Below are 13,362 nucleotides of genomic sequence, written 5' to 3'. Positions count from 1 at the left end.
TTTTAGTTAGTTTGTGTCTTGCTGAGAAGAGCTTAAGCCTGTGGGCGACACTTTTCAAGGGCTTCAGGCTGGAGAAGAAATAAAAACATCTCCTGATGCAGTTTCTAAAGCTGTCCTCATCTAGAGTGTGAGGGATTGGCCACAGAGGGGATCTTCACTGGAACCAAGAGGGAACTCTGGAGCTGCTCCCTGTATCCAACACAGGGAACTCTGGAGCTGCTCCCTGTATCCAACACAGGGAGCTCTGGAGCTGCTCCCTGTATCCAACACAGGGAGCTCTGGAGCTGCTCCCTGTATTCAACACACACTGAGGATGGGACACAACAAATGGAAGAGGAGAGAGCAGCAGGACAGCACTGACGAGCAGCTTGCCCTGTATAGCCAGGCTCCTGGACTGAGATCCTGGATCACAGCATCAGTCATCACAGGGCTTAAGGAGGCCAAAGGCAAGGGCATGGACAGAGATTCCTGCTTCCAGCACATTCTGCAGTCTGATTTTGGCTTCCTGGGGACTGGGTGCTGGTGAGCTGATGAGAGGAGAGCTTTTAGACAGCCCAGAGAGCTGAGCTGGAGGGGCCCTTGCTGACATGGCCATGGCATCCCCAGGATACATCAGCAGGAAGAGGCAGCTGGAGAGGAGCTGGAGCCTTGTGCTGCTCCTCTGGGCTACAGCACTTTGGAAACTGGGCTGTCTTGAATCACGAGCCTGCCCTGGCTCTGAATTGTTGTGTTGCTTAATGACTGATGATAATGTCTCTGTATGTAGGCTTGTAGCCTGGCTATCCATCTTTAAATTCCTCAGGTTGAGAATTTAATTTTTACCCCTTAAATATCCTTTGGTGCCCAGGCAGACACTGTGGGGACTGGCAGGTGGGGCGGCAGCCGCTGTGTGCGCAGCACTGATCACTGGTGTGACTGACTGGCTGTCTGATGGCTTGTTACAGCACTGCAGGGCCTGCCTTGCTCTACAGGTGGACTGTGAGGAGCTGGGCAGATGAAGCAACATGCCTCTAAATTGGGCTGTGCATTGGGAGAAGCAAGAAGGATCTCAAAAAATTCGCCACCCTACCCTTTGCAAAATTTTCTTTTATTGTCTTTCGCAAGGGAGGCCGCAAATGGAGGAGATGCCAGGAGTCAAAAGGGAGTTTTCAGCTGGATTTATGGGTTTGGTTCTTTTCCTTCTTGAAAGGGCCTGAGTTGTTCAAGGCAGGTTTACTGCTCCTGGAGATTTTGTTACTGCAGAGATGCTCAGCTTCTGCTTTGGTGCAAGGAAACCAATAACTCGGGGCCTTTGCAGTCCTGTACATGAAGGTAGGGGTGAGGTGTTCAAACTACAAATGTTCCTGACCAGGCACTCAAAACTGCTGTCCCAGGTGTTTGATATGAATCTCAAACACTTACTATCCATTTCTAATCTGCTCACATGTCCTACAGAGACACACTGTGCATGTCACTGATGTGAGAGTTTCCGGCCTGTGTCCTTGGCCACAAAATCATCTCTCCTCTCCACAGGAGCACTGTCACCAGGTTCATGGTGACAGTGGCTGTGCTAACCCACAGCTCGGTGTCCCAACAGGGCAAGGGGCCCTCAGCAGTGTGGAGCTTTCCTTCCTTTCTCAGGTCTTCACACAAGCTAACCTGTCAGCCACGAGCTGGTGCAGCCCTTGTCCCAGGTGACCAAGCCCACAAACCATGATGGGTGAGGAAAGGATGATCTCCTTCCCTTGTTGTGGGAAGGGCTTGGATGCCAGAAGACAGAGTTCTGGCTTCAGGATCACTTTGGAAGAGCAGACCCCTGAGTTCTCTCCAGCAGTGTGTGACTGAGGGCCGCTCTCCCTGGGGGAAGGCAGGAGGGAGGATGGAGGATCCTGTGCTGAGCCTGGAAGCAGCCTGGAGGGACACGGAGGGCCACACAGCTCCTGCTGTCAATGCCACGTGTGGCAGGAGCTCTGTTTGTTCTGGCTCTCAGAACAGCAGGCCTTTGATTCCCCTCGTAGAGCTCATCTGTGCTTCTCTCTGGCCTCCTCCCTTCTCTGTGCCAACCACGTGTCCCCCAGCCCGTGGGCTCTGCTGTCATTGTTGGCTGCTGGTTCCACTGGCCACAGATTATTTATTTATTATATTATTTATTGCCTTGATTTGCTGGGCCGTGCATCCAGCCATCCTTTCAGTGTTTTTTGTGGGTTTCTAAGTGCCAGCTCCGGGTGGTCATCGGTGGCTCCTTTCTCCCAGGCCATGCACCAGCTGCACATTAATCACTCCCCTTTCTCCCCTCCCTCGCTCCCTCCCCATCTCACAGTGTGGCATTTGGGGTTTGCAAACTTTGTGAGAACACTTTGTGATCAAAGCCCAACGCTCCCCTGGGTGAAGGTGAAGGTGTGGGGAGGGCTTGGCCACCTCTCCAGGGAGACTGGGGTTACACCAGAGGCAAAGCTCACCCCTCTCCTGCAAATCTGTGCTGGGGAAGCCTTCCTCTGATTGCTCTGTCCATCTGCTGGCCACTGGCCATTCCTCAGCACTGGTGATGCTTTGTCCGGTCTAACTTCAGTATCCCGAGCAGTGGGGCTCTGGCACTTTCTCTGGCTGGTCAGTGCCATGCCAAGAAAATTCCAGCTTCTTCATACCCTCCCTGAACATGGAATCACAGAACCACAGAGCCACAGAATCACAGAATCATGGAATCATCGAGTCATAGAATCACAAAGTCATAGAATCACAGAGCCACCAAGGTTGGAAAAGACCTCCAAGATCATCAAGCCCTGGTGCTAAGAGGCTTTCCCTGGTGCCCCTCTGGTGCTGCCTGGTGCCAAACAGGATTTCACTTCATACTGTGAGGTGTTGCCTTGAAAGAAAAGAATTAAAATAAATGCTCACGCTCACAAGCCTGAGCGGGCTCCTTCCGCCTGGCCTTGTGCTGCTCCTCTGGGCTGCAGCACTTTGGAAACTGGGCTGTCTTGAATCATGAGCCTGCCCTGGCTCTGACTTGTTGTGTTGCTTAATGACTGATGATAATGTCTCTGTATGTAGGCTTGTAGCCTGGCTATCCATCTTTAAATTTCAAAATCTTTCCTCCTCAGCCATTACCTCCACCCCCGTAATCATTCCCGTTGCTCTTCTCTGAATTCTGCCTCATTTGTCCTTGTTTGAAGGTAGAGCACAATCAAACCAGCAAGCCTGGGAGCCTGAGTGGGGCCTGAGCTCCCAGAGGGGTCAGGACTGAGTTTTGAGAGGGGCTGAGGCCTCAGAAGGATCTGGAATGAGGTCCAAGAGGGGTCTGCCTTCACTCCTTGGCCCTGAGCTGCCCTGAGGTGAAGAAGGTTCATCAACAGCCCATCCAGCTGCGTCAACATCAGCTGACCTGGGAAGAAAGGTATTTCTGCAAAGCTTTATGAGGACAGAGGCTGTAGGCTGGAAATGCTGCCTGTGCCTGTATGTGCTCACCTTCCCCCAAAAAATGGTTGCACAGAAATGGCTCAGTGTTTTTAGCAAGGCCTGCCTGCCCACAGGAGCTCTCTGCAGAGGATGCTACACCTGAGCTCAGTGGGACAGATAATGGCACAGTCTGCCAGAATGGGATGTGAAATAAAGCAGGGAAAGAGAGTCCATCTCTTGGGAGGTCTCTGGTCCTGTTGGCAGTCAGAAGTGGCTTTGTTTGGCCAAGCCTTGAGAATCCCACACCTCTGTGACCCAAGCCAGGGCTGCACCACCTACCAAGGGAAGGCATTTTTACCTAATATCCAACCTGCAGATTCCACCTGCAGCCATCACCTCTCATTATCCTGTCCACTGCTGCTGAGACCTCACAGATTATTAATGCCACTGGGCTGTGCTCTGGAGTGAGAACTCCTGTTTTAAGGTGAAAGAAAGCCAGACTGACTCCCCAGTGAGTAAAGAAAGACCTCCTCCCACCCATACCCAACTCCCCACCGTCCATCCGAGCCGGCTGCCATCGCTGCTCTCGAGCGTGGCATTGCTCCTCTGCAAAGATGGGGCCTGGCAGCTCTGCTGAGCCCCCAATTTTTTTCTGCCTGGAGTAAGACTGGCACTTTTTCATCCTAGCAGGAGAACCGTGGTATCCAAATTAAGCACAAGCTGGAGTGTTTGAAGTCTGAGCAATGAGCTTTCCTTGGCAATGGGTGGGTTTCTGTCATGGGGGTAGGGAATTCCTCATCTGCCCTTGATTTCACTCCCAAGCAATTTCTGTTCTGTGTCCTCACCTCTGTTAATTTGACGGGCTCCAGTGGGACAAGTGGATCACAATTAAAGCCACAGTTAGGGGAGCTGGCCAAAATATTTGATAGGGACTTACTTAAATGGAAAGATTGTCCCTTTTTAATAAATAAGTGAAGTTGGCATTAATTCAATTTGACATTTGCCATATTCTGCAGAATTATGAGCATTCACTTTTTTTCGGAAACTGTATTTAAACAGAATGCTTTTGGTCGATGACAAGTTTTGAACAGTTTTGGAGAAGGTTTCAGTAAAAATAGACAATGTGTTAGCAAACAAAAATCAAGGGGCTTGTAATTTCCAGGAAGACCTTGGGTGGGTTCACAGGCAACCATCCCAACCATTTTTCATCTCAGGAAAGCTGATTTGAAGAAGCTGATGAACTCCTTGTGACTGTTATTGTTTGGACAAAGAGGAACGGCTTCAAACTGAGAGTAGGTTTAAATTAAATATTAGGGAGAAATTCTTCCCTGTGAGGGTGGGCAGGCCCTGGCACAGGGTGCCCAGAGCAGCTGTGGCTGCCCCATCCCTGGAAGTGTCCAAGGCCAGGTTGGACAGGGCTTGGAGCAACCTGGGATAGGGGAAGGTGTCCCTGCCCACGGCAGGGGCTGGAATGGGATCATCTTTAAGGTCCCTTCCAACACAAACCATTCTGTGATTCCATCATTCTCTGATTACTCAGGTACCTCCAGTTCTACCCAGTGCCTCTGGACAGAGATGATCTTGTTCCTGCCAATAGGTAAGAAAGTGTTTGCATTTCCTCAGTCTCCCCAAATAATAACCACCTGCACATGGCTTCAAATATCCTGCACAAAGCAGCTTCTTGCCACGGGCCAGGAGGGTGGGGAATGTCCATGTGTTGTGCTATAAGCAGAGGGGACATGTCTGGAGTCACTCTTTGGTCTGTATGTGCACACCTGGCCCCAGAGTGTGGGAGTCTCCTCCACATTCTGAAGAAAGGGCTTCTGCCATCTCCAGCCCCTGGCAGTGGGATATCTTAATCTCTCAATTAAAACATCGATTAGCTCTCTCCACCAAAGCGAAAACTCCTGATTTCAGTGCCAGTCATGCCTAAGGAGGCTACCTGGAATGGAGGCCAGAGTTAAAGGAATAAAGTAGATATTTATTAAAAAGGCCTTCCAAGGATACACCTTGGGCAGTCCAAGAGTGTGGCCGTGGTTCTGCCCAAGTTGCACCCAAGATGGACTCAAGATGGAAGAGCAGTCACGAGTTTTCACACTTTTATAAGTTTTGGTCCATTTAGATATTGGGGTTTATTGTCCAATTACAGCTTCAGGTGATGAAGTCCCATCCTCCCAGTCTGCTCTCCTCAATTTGCTGCTGTTTGTGCTTTTTGAGCCTTGAGCTGCAATGGTGCCCTTGGCTCTGGGGCTGGAAAAGGATTGTTTTGTCTGACTAAACAGAGAGGAGAACTTGCTAACACTTTATTTAGAGCCACACACTAAGGCAGTACAGAATCTGGAAAATATCAAAGCTAAAACTTAAGGCATCACCAGCAGCATCAAAACTCTTCCAGCTGCAGGTAACTTGGAGATCCTGCTTAGCAGCTGCACTGGGTTTTGACAATTTCTTCCCAGATAGAGGCAAACTGGACAGGGCTCAAGTGGCACCGCTAGATAGTCAGGTCCTGCCAGGAACAATTTGCTTACGCTGCCTGTTGGAGCCTCTCCCACTCAGTATTTGTGCATTTCTAATGTCTGCAGTCAGGACATAGCTCCCAGCTGCCTGAGTGCTGAGGCTGTCAGTGCAGGCTTTTCTCTGAGAGCTTCCTAAAGACCTCACTGAAGCCCCTCTCTGTGGACACGCTGATGGGGACACACTCAGAGTGACACCTTTAGTGACACCTTCCCTCCCATCCCCGTGTGATGTGGTCCTGTGGAGGTGAGAAGCTGATCAGTCAGTGACAGGTTAAGAAAAATAACCATGGCCACAAGCTGGGCTTGAGAAATTCTGGTTAAAAAATGTTTTATCTATGTGGGTGTTTCTTCTCTGGACAGGTCACCAGAGGAGTGGGGCTCTCAAGAAGAAGTTAGGACAAACCACAGCTGATCTGGCATAGCACTGGCCTGCTCTGAGCAGATTGGACTAGAAATCTTCAGTGGTCACTCCCCATCAACATTTCCTTGTGTGATGGATGTGGATGGAGAAGGCATTGGTTTCCTTTTTGTTCAGTAACAAATCTTGTGTGCATCCTTTTCCTTTATTGTCCCCTTGCCTTGGTCCTCTCTTGGAGTTCAGCCCCTTTAGAGACCTTGTTTGTGCAAAAGGTAGAAATTGTGTTTGTAGATCACAGGGTAACTGATTTACCCTGATTTAGGCATGTTCTCAGTCAGCTTGAAAGGTGTGAGAATCTCACACAATGGGCCCAAAAATGGGCTGGTCCTCATCTCACACCAGACTCAACATGGAAACACAGGGCATGGGGGAGACCCTTTAGGAAGCCTGAAGATTCTGGATTTGCTCAGCAGATAGTATTTTCTTTTTTTTCTTCCCTCTTGAGTGAAGTGTGGCCAAACACTGGTTCAGGGACAGCTGTGGCATGGAGCAAAGGGGGACTGGTCTGCCCCATGCTCCCCAGAACTGTGAGTTATCCCAGCTGGCTTCTCACACCTCAGAGCTCCTTGCCTAAACCACAGCTTGGAGTCTGAGCTCCCTTTACAGCCAGAGCTGGAGCTGTCCAGTTTCTTCTGCTGGGACAAACTGGTCTGTGAAGAGAGATCTCCCTTCCCTACTGGGGAGATCAGATCACTTTGACAAAGAACTGTTGTCACTTAGACAGCAGCTTAGTGTTATCACTTAGACAACAAACTTTTAGTTTTATAAACTCAGAAGGGAGATCCACGTGGTCAGGGCAGCAGAACAAGACTCCCCAGCTGTTGGATAAGACCAGGGTGGGATCTTGCTTTTACCACGCTGTTTTCTGCTGGAGGGTGGCTGGATTTGGACAAGCAGGTTCTTACTTCTCCCATCTTCCTTGGGATCTCTGGTTGTGTCTTATCAAAGGCCAGTGGTCAGGCACAGCTTTCCAAATCCAGCTTCCATCCAACAGTCCCTTTGTGCCATCCCACCTCCTCTGCTGACAGCTCAAGGACCTTCCTTCCCCCTGCTGACTTGTGTGTCTTTCTGGAGACCTCTGCAGCAAGACATGTCAGCGCTGAGCTCCAGCTTTCCATAGGGGATAGCGGGAGACAAGAGAGTGCAGTGACTGCTGTACAACCCCCTCATTGATATGCAGCATGCCCTGACCCTCTGCACTCAGAGTTTTATTTGCTGAGACACTGTAAAAAAATAGTGTGAGAAAAGTCTGGCTCCTGCCTGGAGAGCGACCGTGTAAAAATGGCACCTCCTTACTCAACCCACCAGCTCCCCTGTGCATCAGCCTGAGCTGATGTGGTAATGACAGGAATAAAATCCTGCTGCCTGGCATGACTCACAGCTCTGCAGAGCTGGGCTGGCTACAGAGGAGGGAGCTAGCAGGATGCATTTTCTGCAGAATCGTCAAAAAGCGCATCCTACCCTTAACACACGTGCAGAGCCTGGCACAGGCCACGGAGCAGCCGTGCTCCAATGGGCACAGAAAAGAGACTGGCTCTTTTCCCTTTTACACCCTTCCTTTCCATCCTGGAAATGGAGGAATGGTGGCAGGGGTGGGAAGAGAGGATTTCTAATCCTCACTTCCCAGCCAGTGAGGACGTGGGCTGGGACACCCTGGGAAGGACTGGCCCTGCCTGGATTGCTGATGCACATGGGCCACAGGGGCAGGGGGTGCTCCCCAGCAGGTTCCACACTGCTGTAGAGAAACAGGAAGGTTTTTCAGCCCTGGAGCTGCACACAGCCTGGTCCTTCCTTTGTGCAGCCATGCAGCCATGAAAGACTCTCTGTGTGCTTTACCTCCTCTTATATGGCCAGGAAGGGATAATCATCATGGATTGGTCTCGCCACAGAACTCAGGCTCCCCTCTGGGAAAATAACAGTGGTTCTTTGTGAGCGTGACTGTTCTTCCCAGCTGTCTGAGGTAAGGTATAAAGAGGAACTCTAGCTCTTCAGTAAACTGTGGGGAAGCGTGGCCAGGTAGCACATTTTCTGTGGAAAACATCTCCAAGAGACCTGGAGAAAGACTCAGTGTAATCAGACAAATTCGTGATATCAAGGATTGTTGAGGTTACTGATTTTTAACTCTGCATCCTAAAACAGCATCTGCAGGAAAATGGCATGACCAGGCCTTTACAGAAGGACTCAGCAAAGGGCTGAGCAGGGGTTCAGTGAAGTCAGATTTTATCCCAGAGAACCTTTGGTACGGGCGGTACAAGCAATGGAAAAAAAAAAAATCCGAATCTCAATTTCTTAGTGAGCTGATGGGATGGCAAAACATCTGTTAGCTTCAAGCTGCATGGATTTGATGTAGGATCCTTGCAAACTGGAAGTGGGAGGCACCTTGGGTGAGAGCAGCTGTGAGAGTTCACAGCTCTGAGTGGCAGGAGAGTGGCAAGAGAAAGGCAGTGGGCTTGGGAGATATCTGCCATGGCCTCGGAGAACCAGGAGGGGACATCCCAGGGGTTAAGGGGGACAGAGAGAGGAGGGCTGCTGACACTTCCTTACAGAAACCATCTTGAGCATACAGGTGCAAAGGAAGGCATGGAAACACAGCAAACAACCAAAACAGCTGATTCCTGAACTACTCACTGCGCTGAAACTCAGGAAGCAAAAAAACAAATTGCATAACTACAGCCAAGGAATAGATAAAGAAGAATATGAAAACATGGGTCAGACTAGGAAAGTGAGCTGAAGAGGAGGCCAGAGGACAGGACAGCAAAGTCCCTCCTGCCTGCCTGGGCACATGCCTGTTCCCCACACTGAGATGCCCTTATGGGCGAGTTCATGATCCAGTTCTGTATTCCAGACTATTGGATGGACACAGTGGGGCTTGTTCCCCACCTCTGCCAGCACAAGGTCACCAGTGCCACTGGTGTCTCTCTCCAGAGCTCTTTCAGGACCCTGAGGCCCAGAGGGGACCCTGCTTGGTTCAGATCTGAATGACAGTGTCATCCAGCACACTGCAAGGCAATGTCTGCCCAGGGCTACCTGGTGCACCACCTGGAAGTGGTTCAGCTAAAACCTGACTCAGTCCCCATCTGGATGCTTGGGAATGAGCTTTGGTGGGTGAGAGCGGCTGACTGCCGAGCGCTTGTGCAGAGATGTGTGTAAGTCAGTGCCGACCCAGAAAACTGGCAGGAGAGTGGCAGTGATGCTCCCTTCTGGCTCTGCTTGCATCTCTTTCTGTTTAGTTCAGGATTACGAAGCTAAGTCCCATTTTATATGAAATACGGAGATCTGAGCCATATGTTGTGCAGGTTCAGATCACATCTTGTGGCACAGATCTGCAGGGAAACTTGAACCAAATCGGTTGTATCCAGGTGGAGGTTACATCTTGTGGAAGAGGCAGCTCAAAGATAAACAAGGTCGGAGAAAGGGTGACAAAATACCCCCACAACAGAGCCAGCACCAGGTGATTTTACACAGCCCATCAGCCTCCCTGATGCCCCTGCAACACCACCAATCCCTGGGACACAAGTGCTGCTCTGCCCTGGGCACTGGGAAAATGAGGCACAAGGAAGGAAAATGAGGCACGAGGAAGGAAAATGACTCAGCCCTTCTTCAGGACATCTAAGAGAAGCAAAGGTCTCCTGGTACCTATCCTACACTGAAGGAGAGCTCTCTCTAGGCCCCTTGCTCTTCCCTCCAGCCTCAGGCTGTCTCTCCCTTTGGATCAAAAGAAGATTTTCAGGGGAAGAGGATCCTGATGTACCTATTTCTGTATGTGGCATTTTAGAGCCCTGAGAGGTTCACCAATGGCAGACAGAAAGTGCTGCCCCAGGCACAGGGAGGCTTTGTGGGCCGAAGCTCTCTGGGTGCAGTGGGCCTGCCTGGGATGAAGCTCATTTTCCTCCCAGCAGCCCGTATGGTGCCGTGTTTTGGATTGCTGACTAAAACAGTGTTGATAACACACTGGTGTTCTGGTTAGTGCTGAGCAGTGTTTGCATTGTGCTGAGGATTTCTCTGTTTCCCATTCCACCCCCAGGCATGAGATTGGGAAGGTACAGAGCCAGGACAGCTGATCCCAGCTGACCAGAGGGATATTCCAGACCATATGATGGCAGCAATAAAAGCTCAGGGAAAGAGGATGAAGGGCTGTTCACGGTTATGATGTTTGTCTCTCCAAGTATCCATCATGTGTACTGAAGCCCTGAACTGCAGGAAGCAGCTGGACATGTGCCTGCTGATGGGAAGGAGTGAATGAATTCCTTATTTCCCTTAGCAGGCACACACAGCTTTGTTTCTTTACCTCGACCCACGAGTTTTCTCACTTTTGCTTTTCTGATTCTCTTCCCCATCCTGCTGTGGGGAGGAAGCAAATGAGCAGCTCTCTGGGTGCTTAGCTTCTGGCCAGGGTCAACAAACCAAAACAGGCCTAAAACATGCAGCCTTCAGGCTGGAAAGTCAGACTGATGTGCCAAGACCACAGCAAGCGCTGCCATCCCTCTCTCAGGGAAGGGGAGCTCAGGTGTCTGAGGTGGGGCAGACAGGCCGAGCTCCTCAGCTCTCTGCTGGACTCCTGAACCTCAGGTGCCCACCACGTTCCAGCTGTCCATGAAGGGATCATTTGCATCAATGCCATGTGTTTATCTATCTGCCCTCAGTTCTCAGGAGCCTGAGAGCTATTGAGCTGCGGCATCGGGGACGGGTGACACGTGCGTGGTGTGCATTTCTCCAAGATGGGCCCGGGGGCTGCTTTGACACGAGCACACAGATCAGCTCTGTTGTCCCCACATCAAAAATCACCCTGGGCCTTCTTTACCCTCCTCCCCAGCGAACAATGCTGATGAAGACCAAAGGCCAGTGGTGTGTTTTACCTGAGAACACGGCTTGCTCAAAGTCATCAATGCATGGACTTTTGGGTTATGGATTTTCACATGCAAAGTGCCACCGATTTCCTATGGATCAATGGGAAGAAGCCAAGCAAAGAGGAAAACGTCCAGAGAATGATTTATCAGCCTTTGTCACTCAAACAATATCTCCCTATTCTCTGTGGAGTATTTGTTTAGCTTTAATACAGTGGCAGTGCTTTATGTGTTCAGGGGAAGCGCAGGTCCCTTGCAGGGGGCAGGAATCTGAGGTTTCCAAGTACCTCAAGAACCACTCTGGGAATCAGAAAGGATTTTGTTTTCCAGCTCTTGTGATGTGTTGCAGCTGCCCACTGACTTTTTTGTTTCCATCCTTGGCACGCAGGAGGATTTCATCACCACACTCTTTATCATGGAAACATGTCATTCAGTGGCATTCGTACATACTGTTCACATCAAATCAGAAGGTTGGCTCCAACCCCTGCAGAGATGGGACCTTTCCAATTGAACCTGCCTCCATAGGTTTGGTGCCGGGCTGAACGCAAAGCCAGAAGGAGGCCGGTTTTTTTCAGACAGGTTTTCAGAGACGACAGAAGATGCATGGAAGCCTCCCAAGAACCGCCTACCTCATGAGATGTTCACCATTCAGGATGTTGGCAAACTTGTCAGATCAGAAGGTTGTGCAAGATGCCAGCCGCTCAGGGCCAGAAGTGTTCGTGAAGTTTTGGGGACTGTCAGATTTTCGCTGAAGAGCTACCTGAGGCAGCCGTATGGCCCAACACCAAGAGCTGAATTGAATCTAGGTCTTCCTCAGGATCTGACGCCCGCTGCTCTCTTTCCCTGCTTGGGATTTGGAAAGCCAGACCTGGAACAGGATGTGATTTGTTCATGTTGGTCTGCGTGATGCCAGCTGAGGCTACTGGCAAATCCTGCTCGCTGAAAAATTATCTCATGTAGATGAGGGTCAGATGATTAACTTTGATGAATCTTGCCACAGCTGAAATTACTGCCAGTGCTAGGTATGAGAAGGAAACATTGGCAGAGCTGTCTCCCTGCCATGGGAAGGATCTCTTTTTCTCCTGGAAAGTAAAGCAGGGGTGCTGTAGCTTCTTTAGCTGGACTCCTCAGCCTTGATGAGAGAGAAGGGTTTAGTTTCAGACCTGCTTCAGAGTCTCTCTTCTGAAGTACTTACACAAATGAAAAGTTTTTCCTGGGGAAAGAGTCCCTGGAGAAGAGATTTTCATCTGGAATAAACAGGACAGCGGACGGCATTTCACAACAAATTCACCAGCTGCAATGTGTGAGGCAAGGGGATGGGTGGGGATTGCTGCATTTGATCATGGGGTTTTTCATCAGCTCTGTCACCCAAAAAGTGCCCTGGCACAGGAACTCCCTCTGGGGCTGATATCAGCAGTGAGGGATTGATAAGCCTGGGAGATGTGCTCTGTCTGCCAGACCCCAAAGCCCCGTCACCAGCTCTGTGGAGGCACTGGGGTGTTTTTGGAAGGCCAGCACCAGGGCCAGTGTGGGGGACTTCTTGGTTAAGGTGGCAGCCCTGTGCAGTTACCATCGAATCATGGAATGTCCTGAGCTGGAAGGGACCCACAAGGATCACCCATTCCAACTCCTGTCCCTGCACAGGGCATCCCAACATCCCCACCCTGTCCCTGAGAGCATTGTCCAAATATTCCTGGAGCTCTGGCAGCCCTGGGGCTGGGACCATTCCCAGGGGAGCCTGGGCAGTGCCTGACCACCCTCTGGGGGAAGAACCTTTTCCTGGTATCCAACCTAAATCCCCCTAGCACAGCTCCAGCCATTCCCTTGAATCCTGTCCCTGGTCACAGGGAGCAGAGATTGGAGCTGTCCCTCAGGAGGAGCTGCAGTCCCTGGTAAGGTCTGACTTCAGTCTCCTCTGCTCCAGCTGGACAGGCCAAGTGCCCTCAGCTGCTCCTTGTGGGGCCCCTCTGGGCCCTTCACCATCCTCATGTCCCTCCTTTGGACACTCTAAAAGCTTTCAGTTGTCCCCAGTGAGGTTTGGGGAGGTGAAGGAGGCTCCCTGACTGCTATCAAGTCATGTTTGAAAGGTGCAAACAAATGAAGCAAAGAAAAACATTTGCAAGACAACCAACACAACAGCCAGTGGGCTGCAGTCTCCCCCCAGCCTGCACAGCCCCTGGAAGCCAGTGCTGGTGGCAAAGGCTTGAACTGC

General features: G+C 50.7%; 1 long non-coding RNA gene across 4 annotated transcripts; it reads left to right on the top strand.

The window, feature by feature from the left end:
• The first annotated feature begins 2,698 nt into the window (after positions 1-2,698).
• On the top strand, positions 2,699-6,447 carry LOC111935646 (uncharacterized). 4 transcript variants are annotated; one of them, XR_002867771.2, is made up of 5 exons: positions 2,699-2,835; positions 3,150-3,370; positions 4,587-4,664; positions 4,913-4,969; positions 6,249-6,447. It is a non-coding gene; the product is annotated as an uncharacterized LOC111935646 (long non-coding RNA). The 4 variants fall into 4 exon arrangements; XR_002867772.2 differs by lacking the exons at positions 2,699-2,835; positions 3,150-3,370 and adding exons at positions 3,737-3,883; positions 4,060-4,136; XR_015276659.1 differs by lacking the exon at positions 2,699-2,835 and having other exon boundaries at positions 3,060-3,370.
• The last annotated feature ends 6,915 nt before the right edge of the window (positions 6,448-13,362 follow it).

Source organism: Cyanistes caeruleus, chromosome 15 (genome assembly GCF_971803275.1).
Source record: "Cyanistes caeruleus chromosome 15, bCyaCae1.hap1.1, whole genome shotgun sequence".
Classification (NCBI taxonomy): Eukaryota; Metazoa; Chordata; class Aves; order Passeriformes; family Paridae; genus Cyanistes; species Cyanistes caeruleus.
This window is presented reverse-complemented; position numbering and strand designations above follow the sequence as displayed.